The 16020-nt window shown below is 41.8% G+C and overlaps 1 long non-coding RNA gene across 1 annotated transcript in view; it reads left to right on the top strand.

Annotated features, from left to right (window-relative positions):
• LOC103880529 overlaps positions 1-14713 on the top strand; it is a 96176-nt gene extending 81463 nt beyond the window's left edge. Inside the window, exon 6 of the long non-coding RNA XR_004179735.1 lies at positions 14441-14713. This is a non-coding gene — a long non-coding RNA (uncharacterized LOC103880529). The remainder of the gene's footprint in view (positions 1-14440) is intronic.
• Positions 14714-16020: the final 1307 nt, after the last annotated feature.

The raw sequence follows: 16020 nt of genomic DNA, 5'->3' as shown, positions 1-16020 counted from the left end.
TGCCTGCCTATCTTCCCTCCCTCGCTCCTTCTCCTCTCTCGTCCCTTCCCTCCCGTCCTCTCCTCTCTTTCTTCCTGGTTTCACTCTGTCACCCAGGCTGGAGCACAGTGGTGCAGTCATAGCTCACTGCAATCTCCACTTTTCAGGCTCAAGGGATCCTCCTACCTCAGCCTCCCTAGTAGCTGGGACTCCAGTTGCATGCCACTATGCCTGGCTACTTCTGTAATTTTTTGTAGAGACAGGGTCTCTCTATGTTGCCCAAGCTGGTCTTGGACTCCTGGGCTCAAGCAATCCTCCCACCTCAGCCTCCTAAAGTGATGGGCCACCATGCCTGGCCATGATTTCTTTTTAATTAATTTTACATACTGCTATTTTACTGAATTATCTTATATTTTGTTGTGCTATTTCAGTTTCTTCATTGGGCTTATGAGTACAAAATCATATCATCTCAAACTAGAGATAGCTTTGCCTCTTTCCAATCTTATGCATCTAGTTTTCTTCTCTGGTCTACTTGTGTTGGTTTAATATGGTGTTAAATAGAGTGGTAATTGTGAGCATCTTTGTGTGTAACAGCAGCAGGAATACTTCTAGTGCTTCTCCCCCATGTCAGAAGCTGGCTTCTGCACCAATTTTACATGGATATGTGCACACACATGCACCTGCCCACCCAGATACCAGCAGCTACCCCAGAGGTCACCTGTAGATAGTTCCTGTCCATACGGCAAACTTCCTGCCACTTACTGCTTGAGCACATTCTCCAGCAGTGGGAGGGCGTGGCCCTGTGTGGGCACACCAGGTATCCTGTGAAACTATGGCCCCTAGAAGGGACCCCCAACCAATGAGGTCTGGGAGTCAATGGATAAATACTCCCACTTTTCACCCTTCTAGGGAACAACTCAGTGGCGTGTTCCACATGGGCTCTCAGAAGATCTCAAGGGGGACTGAACCTCAGTTGCCCACAATGTCAACCCCTCATGCACCTCTCATTAGCTTTACTTGTCTCAATTCCCTACTCCCTCACAGTGCCTCCTGAAAATCACCTCCCAAATCAACTACTGGTACACACATCCTTGTCTCGGGGGACTCAGACTAACAGGGAAGTATACAACCGTTTCTATTGTTTTTGCTTTTTTATTTTTTTCAACTTTTATTTTAAGTTCAGGGTCCATGTGCAGGATGTACAGGTTTGTTACATAGGTAAACATGTGCCATGGTGGTTTACTGCACAGATCATCCCCTCACTCAGGAACTCAGCCCAGCATCCATTAGCTGTTCTTCCCGATGCTCTCCCTTCTCCCACCCGCCAACAGGGGCCCTGTGTGTGTTGTTCACCTCCCTGTGTCCATGTGTTCTCATCAATCAGCATCCACTTATAAGTCAGAACATGCAGTGTTTGGTTTTCTGTTCCTTTGTTAGTTTGCTGAGGATAATGGGTTCTAGCTCCATCTATGTCCCGGCAAAGGACATGGTCTTGTTCCTTTTTATGGCTGTATTGTATTCCATGGTGTGCATGTACCACATTTTCTTTATCCAGTATATCACTGATGGACATTTGGGTTGATTTCATGACTTTGCTATTGTAAATAGTGCCGCAATGAACATACGCACGTGTGTATCTTTATGATAGAATGATTTATATTCCTTTGGGTATACACCCGGTAATGGGATTGCTGGGTCAAATGGTATTTCTGACTCCGGGTATTTGAGGAATCACCAGTTATTCCTATTGTATTGCATGTTTTTACCTGGACTTAGCATTGAATTTTGTCACCAGTTTTTCCGTCTGTGGAGTTGATTATAGGAACTTTCCTCTTAGATTGGTATAGTGAGTTTTACTAGTGGGCTTCCTAATGTTGAATATTTCTTCCATTCCTGAAACTCTTATTCCGGGTTATAACGTGCCACTGGGCTCTGCTTGCCAATGTTTTCTTTAGGATATTTGCACTGATATTTCTAAGGATGATTTGTCTGTCATTTTCTTTTTATTGCAATCTTTATCAGATTTTGTTATCAGTGTGCTTATACTGTCATAAAAAGAATTTGGAGTGTTTTCTCTTCTCTTCCTATATTTGGAAGTTTAACACCGGAATCATGTGATCTTTAAGGCTGGTAGAACTTCCCTGTGAAATTGCTCTGTAGAACTACCTAATAATCCTGGCCCTTTTTGAGGGTCGAGTCACTGACAACTTCCCATATTTCCTCTATGGAAATTTATTTATTAGGCTTTCTATCTCTTCAGTTAAAAAATTATACTTTTGTAGAAAGGATACATTTTAATTTAGGTTTTCAAATTTATTTACAGAGTTATGGAAAAAATCTCATAATTTTTAAAGTTTTCTGTTGTCATAGTTACCCCCTCTTTTGTCATTTATTTTATGAATTTTTTCTTGCTTTCTTCTTTGTACTAGTAGGTTAACTACTTATCTATTTTACTGTCTTTTCTCAAATTACCTGCTTGCTTGCTTGTTTTCTTATGTACTTATTTATATGTTAGTTTTGACTATTTTTCTGTATTCTAACCTAGTGATTCTGCTTTAATCTTTATTAATTCTTTCTATTAGGTTGGTGCAAAAGTAATTGTGGCTTAATACTTTCTTCTAGTTAATGTTGTTGTTCTTTGTCTATTTGGTGGGTTGGAAACTTAATTCATTTACTTTTAGTCTTTCCATTTTGTTGACATAAGTATTTAAGACTGTGAAGTAGACCGGGTGTGGTGGCTCATGCCTGTAATCCCAGCACTTTGGGAGGCGGAGGCAGGCGGATCACTTAAGGCCAGGAGTTCAACACCAGCCAGGTCAACATGGTGAAACCCCATCTCTACTAAAAATACAAAAATTACCCCAGCATTGTGGTGCGCACCTGTAATCCCAGCTTCTCAGGAGGCTGAGGCAGGAGCATCGCTTGAACCTGGGAGGTGGAGGTTGCAGTGAGCCAAGATCGTGACACTCTACTCCCAGCCTGGGAGAAAAAGTGAGACTCTGTCTCAAACAAAACAAAACAAAACAAAACAAAAAACCCCCAAAACTGAGTTCTTTAATGAAGAGAATGTTAATCAAGGCCTTTTTGCTTATTGATTTTGTTGCTAAAATAATGATTTTATTGCATTATGTTCAGAAACTTCTGTATCTTTTCTATTTTGTGGGGCATTGTTTTATTTTCTTTGTGCCAATGTGGTCTCTTTTTATGAGTGTTTCATGGATGTTTGAGAAGGTAGATTCTCCATTGTCAGAGTACCTGGTTTGACTGATGTGCATATAGTTACCTTACTAAGTTGTCTATAGTCTCACTTTAACCTGACCATTTGATCTGTCTTGCGATGAGAATTGTCAGTTAAACATACTGCTGTTAGTATTTTTCTATGTATATTTCCTAGTTATCTCTTGTAGTTTTGGCTTTATAAAAATTGCTACTGTGTTTGATATGTGGATTCTCCCAACTCTAACACCGTCACTGTGAATTGTACTAAGTAGTGCATAAGATAGTATTCTAAAATATTTATAAAACTGAGTTCATTAACAAACTCTTCAAAATCTGGCCTCTGGTACACTGTCTGTAGCCGTTGAATTTGACATCCACACCATTTTGAACTTGGGCTGTTCTTGCACATAGCCTCTAATACCCCTCCTTGGTAATGGCCCTCCCTTTGCCATCCTCTTGTGCATCTTAATAACATCATTTTCATCCATTTTGATAACCTCATTTTATATCCATTTTGAACCATCTCCCTTCAGTGAGCATTACTTCCAATCTTCCCTCATAGCAGAAATCTCAGGATTCTATCATTTCAGTCTTGTCACACTGTTTTTCCATTTTGCTTTCTGTGAAGTGGTTCCAAGATGGGTCCTGGAAAATTGGCTTCTAAGGAAACAATTTCCTGCTCAGGAGTCCTGGTTCCTATCCTACTCTGAACTCCAGGTTAGACACAGTAGCCCACATTTGTTCCAAGCTTGATCATGTGTCCTTATGCTAATTACATTTTCCCACGATGAGGTTTTCTGCCTATTTCCATATGTTATACCCTTCCCTGCTGTATTAGGGTTCTCTAGAGGGACAGAACTAATGGAATATATATATATATATGGGAATTTATTAAGTATTAACTCTCACGATCACAAGGTCCCACAATAGGCTGTCTGCAGACTGAGGAGCAAGAAGAACCAGTCCGAGTTTCAAAACTGAAGAACTTGGAGTCTGATGTTCAAGGCCAGGAAGCACCCAGCACAAGAGAAAGATGTAGGCTGGGAGGCTAGGCCAGTCTCTCTTTTCACATTTTTCTGCCTGCTTATATTCTGGCCACGGTGGCAGCTGATTAGATGGTGCCCACCCAGATTAAGGGTGGGTCTGCCTTCCCCAGCCAACTGACTCAAATGTGAATCTCCTTTGGCCACACCCCCACAGACACACCCAGGATCGATACTTTGTATCCTTCAATCCAATCAAGTTGACACTCATTATTAACCATCACATCCGCCCAGAGTAAGTACTGCCATTTAGGTCAGGACACCCCAATCTCATCGCAGGTTAATGCCTTAAGACCTCTAATGTGACTCTGTAACGATAGTATTTCTTAAGCTTTACAATTCCTTGTGGTCACTACAGTACATTTAAACATTGCTTTAGGGCATACCATAATAATTGTTGGACAAAATTGTTTCCTCTGTTTTGTGGATTAATATTTTCTGTTTTTTTTTCCTTCACCACTTTTTATCCTGGTGGTTGTCTTTTAATGTCTCATCAGAGGTGTTCCACAATGCATGCCCCTCCAAGGCGGACCTCTCAGAATCTGAGTGCCTTGGGTCTGTCATATGGGAAAAATAGGAATCGTGCCTTCCAGTATCTCTTGTGACTGTCACTGTTTGATGTAAGAGTTTGGCAAAGTACTTTGAGATTCTTGGAGAACAAGCACTGCCTAGTAAATGCATGGTGTCATCACTGTCATTGCTTGATCTATTTAATGTTACTGGGAGTATCAAGGCAGGCGATGTCTATTTATTTCCTTGTCTGTTCTCTGCATTATCTCCTGACACTTTCCCTGAATGGGCTACGTGGGATTTGCCTTCATGGCACTGTGTTCTGGCTTTCATTTCTCTATCAGCCCATCTTTCTCCAGATGGCTTGTGATCTCACCACTCACTAAGCACTTTTCAAATTTAGATCGCTTTTACCGTTAGATTTACTAATGACTACAGATCTGTAACATTTTTGTTCCCTAGAAGAATGGAAAAACAAATTTTGCCAAATTGTATAATAATTTAAAGACAAAGCATATATGGTGTAGTAGAGAAGGCTTTTTTGGTTCAAGCATAGGACAATGTATAATACTTACACATAATTTGTACACTTTTTGGAAAACTGTATTTCATCACTTAGGTATTTATCTACATTATATTTATTCCCTAGTGGCATCCCAGATATGTTGTATCACAAAGATAACCTGCTGATGGCCTATTCAAACTAAAAATGTACCATGAGGCCGGGCGCAGTGGCTCACGCCTGTAATCCCAGCACTTTGAGAAGCCAAGATGGGCAGATCACTTGAGGTCAGGAGTTCGAGACCAGCCTGGTCAACATGGCGAAACCCCGTCTCTACTAAAATTACAACAAAATTAGCTAGGCATAGTGGCACATGCCTGTAATCACAGCTACTCAGGAGGCTGAGGCAGGAGAATCATTTGAACCTGGTGGGACAGAGGTTGCAGTGAGCCAAGATTATGCCACTGCACTCCAGCCTGGGCAACAGAGCAAGACTCTGTCTCAAAAATAAATAAATAAAATAAAATAAAAATAAAAATGTAGCATGAGGGCAGGGATAGAAGAAATTAAATTTTAAAAAAATTTTAAAAATCTATTTAAGGGGTACAAGTGCAGATTCTTTACCTGCATATATTGTATAGTGGTGAATCTGGGCTTTTAGTGTCTCTGTTACCTGAATAGTGAACAGTATATCCAATAGACGATTTTTCAGCCCTCACCCCCTTCCCTGCCTCCCACCCTCCCACCTTCCCACCTTTTGCAGTCACCAATGTCTGTTACTCTACTCTGTATGCCCATGTGGAACCATTGTTTAGTTCCCACTTGTAAGTGAGAACATATGCCATTTGACTTTCTCTCTCTCTCTCTTCCCTCCCTCCCTCCCTCCCTCCCTTCCTTCCTTCCTTCCTTCCTTCCTTCCTTCCTTCCTTCCTTCCTTCCTTCCTTCCTTCCTTCCTTCCTCTCTCTCTCTCTCTTTCTCTCTCTCTCTTTCTCTCTCTCTCTTTCTCTCTTTCTCTTCTTTCGAGTTTCACTCTTGTTGCCCAGGCTGGAGTGCAGTGGCGTGATCTCGGCTCACTGTAACCTCTGTCTCCTGGGTTCAAGTGATTCTCTTGCCCCGGCCTCCTGAGTAGCTGCGATTATGGGTATGCACCACCAAGCCCAGCTAATTTTTGTATTTTTAGTAGAGACAGGGTTTCGCCATGTTGGCCAGGCTTGTCTCGAACTTCTGACCTCAAGTGATCCACCCGCCTTGGCGTCCCAAAGTGCTAGGATTACAGGCGTGAGCCACCGCGCCCGGCCTGACTTTGTGTTTCTGAGTTATTTCACTTAGGATAATGGCCTTCAGTTCCATCTATATTGCTGCAAAAGACATGATTTCATTTGTTTTTATGGCTGAGTAGTATTCCAGGGTATATAGGTGCCACATGGCCTTTATTCAATCCCCCATTGTTGTTGGACACTTAGATTGATTCCATAACGTTGTTTTGTGGATAGTGCTGTGACAAACATACAAGGGCAGGTATCTCTTTGATATGATTACTTTCCCATTGGGTATATATACCCAGTAGTGGAGTTGCAGGATCAAACGCTACTATTTTTAGGGAGAGCTTATTTTTTAAAAAACAGATTGCCACAGTTTTCTTCTGCTGCTGGAACTAAGAATATAGATCCTCTTACATTATTTCTCTTAGAAATCATTCATAAGCACATTTTCTTTTCTTTTCTTTTCACTTTTTCTGACACAGGTCTTGCTCTGTCGCCCAGGCTGGTGTGCAGTAGTGTGATCACAGCTCACTGCAACCTTGCCCTCCCAGGCTCAGGTGATCCTCCCACCTTAGCCTCCGGGATAGCAGAGACCACAGGTGCACACCATCATTATTTGTAGAAATGGGATATCCCTATGTTACCCAGGCTGGTCTTGAACTCCTGGGCTCCAGCAATCCTCTAGCCTCAGCCTCCCAAAGTGCTGGGATTATAGGTATGAGTCATCATGCCTAACCAGTGATTTTTTTTTTCTTAGTCGAAAAAGATTTCCAGTAATTCTCTAAGACTTTGTGTTTCTGTTCTATAGATGCACTTGGTAGATTTTCATAGGATTTTTGTGATCTTGCAACCCCCAAATGGGAAAAAATATATATATATTATATATATACAAATACATATAAAATTTATATACATACACACATATAATTTATATAATATATTATATATTAATAATATATAATATATAATATATTTATATTAAATAAATATAAATATATTTATATATAATATATATTTAAATATAAATTTTTATATTTAATATTTATATAAAAATTTTATATTATATGTTATATATTTATATATTATAAATATTATATTTATAAAATAATATAATTATATTATATATAATATATAAAATATATATTTATATAAAATATATTTATATATTATATAAAATATATTTAAATACATTTATATATTATATTATATATAAATAAATATGTAATATATAAATATATTTTTATATATAATAAATATATGGATATAAAAATATAAATTTACATAAATTTATATATAGATATATAATGAATATAAATATCGATATATAAATTTATGTAAATTTATATATATTATAATATATAATAAATATATATATTTATATATCCAATGGGAATTTTTTGGTTGCAAGTAACAGAAAGTACAACTTAACCCAACTTAATTAAAAAAAAAATGAACGAATTGGCTCATATACCTAAAATGTCCATGTAGGCTTCAGGCTCAGTTGGATCCAGGAGTTTCGGTGGTGTTATTGGACTAAACTTATTCTCTTGTATCTTTACTTTACTTTCCTTTGTGTTCATTTATTCTCAAGCAAGCTGCCACCTGTATTGGCAAAGTGGCTTCCAGCAGCTCCAGGTTGATGTGCCTTTCCCAGGAGAAAGAGAACATTTTTATCTTGGACTCTCTAGCAATGAACTAGAGATTAATTCTGATTAGACTTGTGTTATGGGCCATAATTGCTATTAGGGGGATGGGATAGGCTGATTGACAAGGCCTGGATCATGTGCCTGCCCCTGGATCTGGGTGTGGATTTGACTCCTCCTGAACCATGGATACACTGGATTGGGCTGGGGTAATTTCCAAAGGAAAACCTAGATGCAGAATGTGGGATAGGCAAAAACAACAACTGTCTACAACAAATGGCAACTCAGAAGAGTCAGATGACTTTTTCAGGGCATGGAAGACCTGCTCTCTATATAAAGAAAAGCAGTGTATATAGGAAGACTGGGTCTTTTTGGTCCTAGCATTGCCTTATGGAGTAGTCAGAATTGACCCAAATTATGAGATATTTTAAGTTTGATAATTTAATATATTAAAAATAATGGCTCTCTATATTCAAATATTTAATTTTTATTCCAGAATATAAAAATAATTCTCATTTATTTACAATTCAAGAAGAAATGATTAGCCACACGCCAAATCTGGAAATGTGACTTATTGACATGTTACATGATGGTGACTCTCTCCCTTTCTTTCTCTGTTTTTTTTTTTTTTTTTTCTTTCAAGGTCTTGCTCTGTCCCCTAGGCTGGAGAACAGTGCCATGATTATGGCTCACTGCAGCCTTGACCTCCTGGGCTCAAAAGACCCTCCTACCTCAGCCTCCTGAGTAGTTGAGATCACAGGTGTGCACCACCACGCCTGGCTAATTTTAAGATTTTTTGTAGAGACAGGGTCTCCCTATGTTGCCCAGGCTGCTCTTAAACACCTGAGCTCAAGCGAAACTCTCAACCTCGGCCTCCCAAATTGTCGAGATTGCTGTTAAGTAGAAAAGTCTTTAAGGCAGAGAACTTTACTCCCCTGAAATAATCTGTGCTTTCTAGAAGCAAAGTTTCTGTTTGCTTCTATTTGACGTTGAACCAACGAAGGTGAGCCCGTTATGGAGAGGGGAAATACTGGCCTTTGCAAATTAAGCTGCTGAAAGCTGCCCTTCAAGTTCATTTGGGAATGCAGTTTCCTCACAATAGTGTCTTGGCACATACATGTGTTGAGATTGACGCAGGGATTTGGAAGTTGATTTTTATTTGAGGAGGTGGAAATGAAAGGAAACATGAGCTGGTAATGACCCTGTTATCCTCCCCCACCAGTGGGGGAAGGCAGGTTTGTGCTTGCTGTTGTCAGCGACGCAAGCAATAATCTGACTTCTGGACGGTAGGAAGCATTTCTCATCGTTAGGTAGCAACTGCTCTACTGCCTACAGAGGAGGAAATTTCCAGGTACAGAGGCCTGCAAGAATGAGGGAGGGCAGTTCTTCCAATAGATTAGAACCACGTAATCCCAGCATGTTGGAGGCACAGGGATTTTTGAGATCATCTGGTCCGACCTGTCATCTCATGCAAGAAGAGAGTGGACTGTTTAGAGATGACATGACTTGCGCAAACTAGTTTTTGGTCAAGTGAGTGGTAGATGGTCAAAGGGGAAAGGCATGAATGACCCTTGGAGTGAGAGAGACCAGTGTGTAGTTTCCATTCTCTCACTCACTCAGCATACAGGCTCGAGCTGGTTGCTCAGCATCCAAGTGCTTTTTTTTTTTTTTTTTTTTGAGGTGGAGTCTTGCACCGTTGCCCTGGCTGGAGTGTAGTGGCGCGATCTCGACTCGCTGCAACCTCTGCCTCCCAGGTTCAAGTGATTTTCCTGCCTCAGCCTCCCGAGTAACTAGGATTACAGGTGCCCGCCACCATGCCTGGTTAATTTTTTTTGTATTTTTAGTAGACACGGGGTTTCACTATGTTGGCCAGGCTGTTCTCAAACTCCTGACCTCGTGATCCGCTCGCCTTGGCCTCCCAAAGTGCTGGGATTACAGGCGTGAGCCACCACGCCCAGCCCCAAGGGCTTCTTATATGACATTGTAGAGCGGGGTGTTAACTGGGATAATGGAGCGGAAGCAGCTACTGGATTGTCTGCGCATAGTGTGTGCGCTTAGTAACTTCTAATAGCTTTCCCCATGCTGGGAATATCTGACTTCCCTTTAGTTGAAATTATTTCGTTCCCATCTTGAAGTGCTCTTGTGAACCCTTGCTTCATAAAACCCAGCACAATGCCACTGATCAGTGCCAACAATCCACTCATTTTGTTGATTTTGTTTTTTTGAAATCAACCCTTGGTCCAGGGGCAGTGTCTCACACCTGTAATCCCAGCGCTTTGGGAGACTGAGGTGGGAGGATTGCTTGAAGCCAGGAGGTCAAGAAGAGCCTGGGCAACATAGTGAGACCTCATCTCTACAAAAAATAAAAAGATTAGACAGATGTGGTGTTGCACGCCTATAGTCCCAGCTACTTGGAAGGCCGAGATGGGAGGATCACTGGAGCCCATGGATTTGAGGTTGTAGTGAGCCATGATTGTGCCACTGCACTCCAGCCTGGGCAACAGAGTGAGACCTTATCTCCTAAAATTTTTTTCTTTAAAAAAAAGAAACCAATCCTTCCCCATGAAGACAGGACAGGTCTGAGTTCATTTGACTTGGTAGTATTAGGTGCTTTGTGTATTAAACAAATCCGTCCCCATGAGCATTTCACATTCCAAAACGGAGGTCAACACATATAGAAATACAGGTGTATACAGAGCTTGCCTGGGCCATCGCCCACCTTTTACACTGCCCCTTCACCCTGTTGCCCTCCCGTGCCAGGTTCCTGCCACATGGGCCTTTGTGACCTTCCTCCAAAAGTTCAGACCAGCTTCTGTGCTGTAGTCTGTGTCTGTGTTCCCTCTGCCGGGAAGGCTCTGCTCACATCCTGCTTGTCTCCTTCTTGTTATTCAGGTCTTTTTGGGGAAGTTCTTGCTGATCAGCCAATCTGAGATGGACCCCTAGTCTTTTTCTATCACATCAATCTGTTCCATTTTCAATAGCACTTGTCACATGTTTGCATATTTATTGTGTAGTGTCTGTTTCCTCCCACTAGACTATTCACTATGTAGTTACTACATAGTTAACATAGAGGACCAGACGCGGTGGCTCATGCCTGTAATCCCAGCACTTTGGGAGGCCGAGGCAGGTGGATCACTTGAGGCCAGGAGTTCGAGACCAACCTGGCCAATGTGGAGAAACCTCATCTCTATTAAAAAAAAAAAAAAAAATTAACTGGGCGTGGTGACAGGCACCTGTAATCCTGGCTACTTGGGAGACTGAGGCAGAGAATCTCTTGAACCTGGGAGGTGGAGGCTGCGTTGAGCTGAGAGCACACCACTGCACTCCAGCCTGGGCGACAGAGTGAGACTCCATCTCAAACAAAAACAAACAAACAAACAAAAAAATAGGGTCTTCGTTTCTCTATTTTCCACTGCATAACCAGTGTCTAAAGCAGTGCCCAGCACACAGGTAGGCCCTCAGTAAATTGCTGTTGGATGAATGAAGGACTGAATATAAACAACCCAAGCGGACAGCAGCTTGCATTGTGGGAAGAGACCTGGGCTGGCATTTCAAGCTACTTTCACTCCAGACTGCATGACCTTCAAAGAGAATTCCAGTTTTTGGATCCTACTTACTTTTGTGATACAATAAAGAGGTTAAACTAGATCGCATAAGGTTCCTTTCAGCTCTTTATTCTGCAGTTATATGTTGGTTTTCTTCCACGCTGAACAATCTAATAGCAATTTACTGTTGGAAGTCAAGGTGGTTTTTAGGTGGCTTCTGTATATCAAAGCACAAACTACATGCCAGGCAATGGCTTATGGCTCTGGAGAATCAGACAATAGGTGAGAAGGAGGCATTATCTAAGAAAGAAGGAATTGCTTTAGATAGAGTAAAGTATTCCACTGCTGGTGGAAGATATATCTATCCATAAACACTAAGGAATCTTTTTGATAAATGGAAGAAGGCTAATTGCAATTAAAACAAAATTGCCTATCCAGGCCGGGTGTGGTGGCTCATGCCGGTAATCTCAGTACTTTGTGAGGTTGATGGGGATGGATCACAAGGTCAGGAGTTCGAGACCAGCCTGACCAACATGGTGAAGCCCTGTCTCTACTAAATATACAAAAATTGGCTGGGCTTGGTGGTGCATGCCTGTAATCCCACCTACTCAGGAGGCTGAGGCAGGAGAATCGCCTGAATCTGGGAGGTGGAGTTTACAGTGAGCCGAGATTGTGCCACTGCACTCTAGCCTGGGCAACAGAGCAAGACTCTGTCTCAAAAACACACAAAAAACAAAAAACAAAAAACAAACAAAAACATAATTGCCCATCCAAATTATTCCTACTGGCCAGGTGCAGTGGCTCACACCTATGATCCCAGCACTTTGGGAGGCTGATGGGGGTGGATCACAAGGTCAGGAGTTTGAGGCCAGCCTGACCAACATGGTGAAGCCCTGGTTGATACTAGCTGATATCCAATTCTCGGTGAAGCCCTGTCTCTACTAAAAATACAAAAATTAGCTTGGCTTGGTGGCGCATGCCTGTAATCCCACCTACTCAGGAGGCTGAGGCAGGAGAATTGCTTGAATCTGGGAGGCAGAGTTTACAGTGAGCCAAGATTGTGCCACTGTACTCTAGCCTGGGTGACAGAGCAAGACTCTATCTCCAAAAAAAACCAAAACAAACAAACAAACAAACAAACAAACAAAAAACAAAACCTAATTGCACATCCAAATTATTCCTACTGGCCAGGTGCAGTGGCTCACACCTGTGATCCCAGCACTTTGGGAGGCCGAGCCAGGCAGATCACTTGAGGTTAGAAGTTTGAGAACAGCCTGGCCAACATGGTGAAACCCTGTCTCTACTAATAATACAAAAATTAGCCAGGCGTGGTGGCAGGCACCTGTAATCCCAGCTACTTGGGAGGCTGAGGCATAAGAATCGCTTGAACCTGGGAGGCGGAGGTTATAGTGAGCTGAGATCTTGCCACTGCACTCCAGCCTGGGCAACAGAGTGAAACTGTGTTTCAAAAAACAGACAGAAACCACAAATATTCCCACCTATGTAATTTTAGGGAGAGTTAAGTAAAATTAACTTTTAAGCCTTTCCTTTTGTGATTTCCTTTATTAACAAACAGTAACAATGTGCCAAATTCCTTTCCTTTCTCCATACCATTTTACCTTTCAGAATAAGGTGTGAGGTATCGGCAAAGGGGGCAAGTGTTCAAACTGTGTTCAGATCAGGCAATGGCTGAGATGAAACCGGGGCCGGCTGTGTTTGTCCCTCACTTCCATTTCCCGGATGTCACTTTCCTTTTTCTGTCTGTAAATTTCCCCCACCACATGGCTGCGCTAGGGTCTCTCTGCACCTCTTTTGCTCAGGAGCCTACTCGATTTGTGTCTCGTTCTCTGCTCAGTTAAACTCTCTTAAATTTAATTTGCTAAGATTGTTAACAGGTGTATTGTGTCAATACTCTGTATTAGTTTCCCATTACTGCTTTAATAAATTACCACAAACTTAGGAGTCTAAAAGAATGCAAATTTATCTTATAGCTCTAGTGATAGGTCAGAAGTACAAAGAGGGATCTTTCTGCCTGAGAGTAAGATCTCATGGGGCTGTGTTTTTTCTCTAGGCTCTAGGGGAGAATTAATTTCTGTCTCTTTTCCATTTCCTAGAGGCCACCTGCATTCCTTGGCTCGCGGTACCTTCCTCTATCTTTTCTTTTGTTTGAGACTCAGCTAGGCTGGAGTGCAGTGGTATGATCCTGGCTCACTGCAACCTTGTTATCCTGGGCTCAGGCATTACTCCCACCTCAACTGCCCAAGTAGCTGGAACCACAGGTGTGTGCCACCATGCCCGGCTAATTTTTGTATTTTTAGTAGAGGCAGGATTTCGCCATGTTGCCCAGGCTAGTCTTGAACTCCTGAGCTCAAGCAATCTGCCTGCCTCAGCCTCCCAATGTACTGGGATGACAGGCATGAGCCACTGCCCTTCCTCTATTTTCAGAGCCAGCAGCAGCCAGTGTTGGGGCTTAGAAAACAATACCCCAAAATATGGCACATTGGCATACTGAGTGCTTTGAACACTAGGACATTGGAAGGCCTCAAAAGCAGAGTCAGAAACAAAGTCTCTCTCTGACCTTCTCTTGTCCTCCTGTCACCCAACCCCTGTTCCCCCTCCAAAGTCTTAGAAACCAGAATTCCTGTTCCCCAAGGTAGATCCTAGAAATTAGAAACCCTCCCATCCAAAGCAAGCCGTTAAACCTAGAAATGTCACTCTCTGCTTTCTCCTTTGAAGGCGCTCATTCCAGAGGTGTCCTGCCCCATACCGAAGATGAAGGAATGCTACCCAGAGAGGCCAAGAAGAATCTGCACAGACAAGCCTTGTGTGTTCCCTGCTCAGTCTATCACAATTAGATTCTTCTCTTTGTCCAGTCACGTTTCTACATGGTTGCCATTCTTCACTGAACCTAAACAGAAAATCAGTTTTCCCTGGGTGTTTGGGTCTTCATTTCTGACGGCTGCTGTGTCCTGTACAATTTTGATTAAATAAATTTATTATGCATTTGATATGGTTTGGTATGTCCTCACCCAAATCTCTTCTTGAATTATAGTTCCCATCATCCCCATGTGTCCTGAGGGACCCAGTGGGAGGTAATGGAATCATGGGGGTGGTTACCTCCATGCTATTCTTATGATAGTGAGTTCTCACAAGATCTGATGGTTTTATAAGGCGCGTTCCCTCCTTCTGCTTGGCACTTCTCCTCCTGCTGCCATGTGAAGAAGGACGTGTTTGCTTCCCCTTCCACCATGATTGTGTTTCCTGAGGCCTCCCCATCCATGCTGAACTGCGAGTGAATTAAACCTCTTTCCTTTTAAATTACCCAGTCTTGGGTATGTCTTCATTAGTAGTATGAGAACAGATGAATATAGCATTTCTCTTGTTAACCTGTTTTTTGTTGCAAGTGTTGGCTCTGACCTTTATAATGGATATGAAAAAGTATTGCAGCTTTCTGTCTCTATACTGGTTAAGTCTTTCTCACATCATGTCCCTTTGATACCCACTCTCCTGCCTCCTTTTTCCACATTTAAAGACCCTTGTAATTACACTGCGCCCACCTGGATAATCCAGGATTATCTCCCTATTTTAAGGTCAGCTGATTAGCAACCTTAATTCCATCTGCTACCTTAATTCCTCTGTGCCATGCATTCTAACATCTTCACAGGTTCTGGGAAATAGGGCATGGACATTTCCTATTGTTCTGCCTATCACACATGCCTATAAGAAAAAGAGCAACCCCTAAAGAAAAGCAGATTCTAAGGCATTTGCTGAACAGCGTATGTATTAATATGTGAGAACAGCCCACATTGTTGTTTGAATTAAGAAAAAAGGTGATAATATCTACTTTGTTTTATTGAAGACCAACTACCACGGAAGGTAAGAAATGTTCCTAGTACCTGGCTGAAAATACCACCAGCTGGGGATTTGTGTGCCAGATTTCAGAAAACATCCTGGAACTCTTTTCTTTGTCCACCAGCACTGTCTTCTGTGTGTTGAGTTGGTAGAAAGCAGACAGTTCCATTTACAGAGATAGGTTGCCTATAGACCATGTTCACAAATGTAGTTTGGTTGAAACCCTTTTGTCCCGCAACTTTGGCTTCAAATGATTTCTTCAAGAATCTACAAATATGACCAACCACACAATACAAACCAATGATATTCCCCTGTGGAGCATCAGATGTAAATTTCTGCTTTGCCTACTTTGTAGCAAGAAACACAGAGGAGGGAAAAGTTAACTTCTGGCCCTGATTCATCACTTTTATTGAAGTTAAATTCCTTTGTTTTAATGCACACTTGATTGAGCAAGCATTTATTGA

The sequence above is a fragment of the Papio anubis genome, chromosome 18, assembly GCF_008728515.1.
Source record: "Papio anubis isolate 15944 chromosome 18, Panubis1.0, whole genome shotgun sequence".
NCBI classification, from domain to species: Eukaryota; Metazoa; Chordata; class Mammalia; order Primates; family Cercopithecidae; genus Papio; species Papio anubis.
The sequence above is the reverse complement of the archived record's forward strand: the minus strand, read 5'-3'. Positions and strand labels throughout refer to the sequence as shown.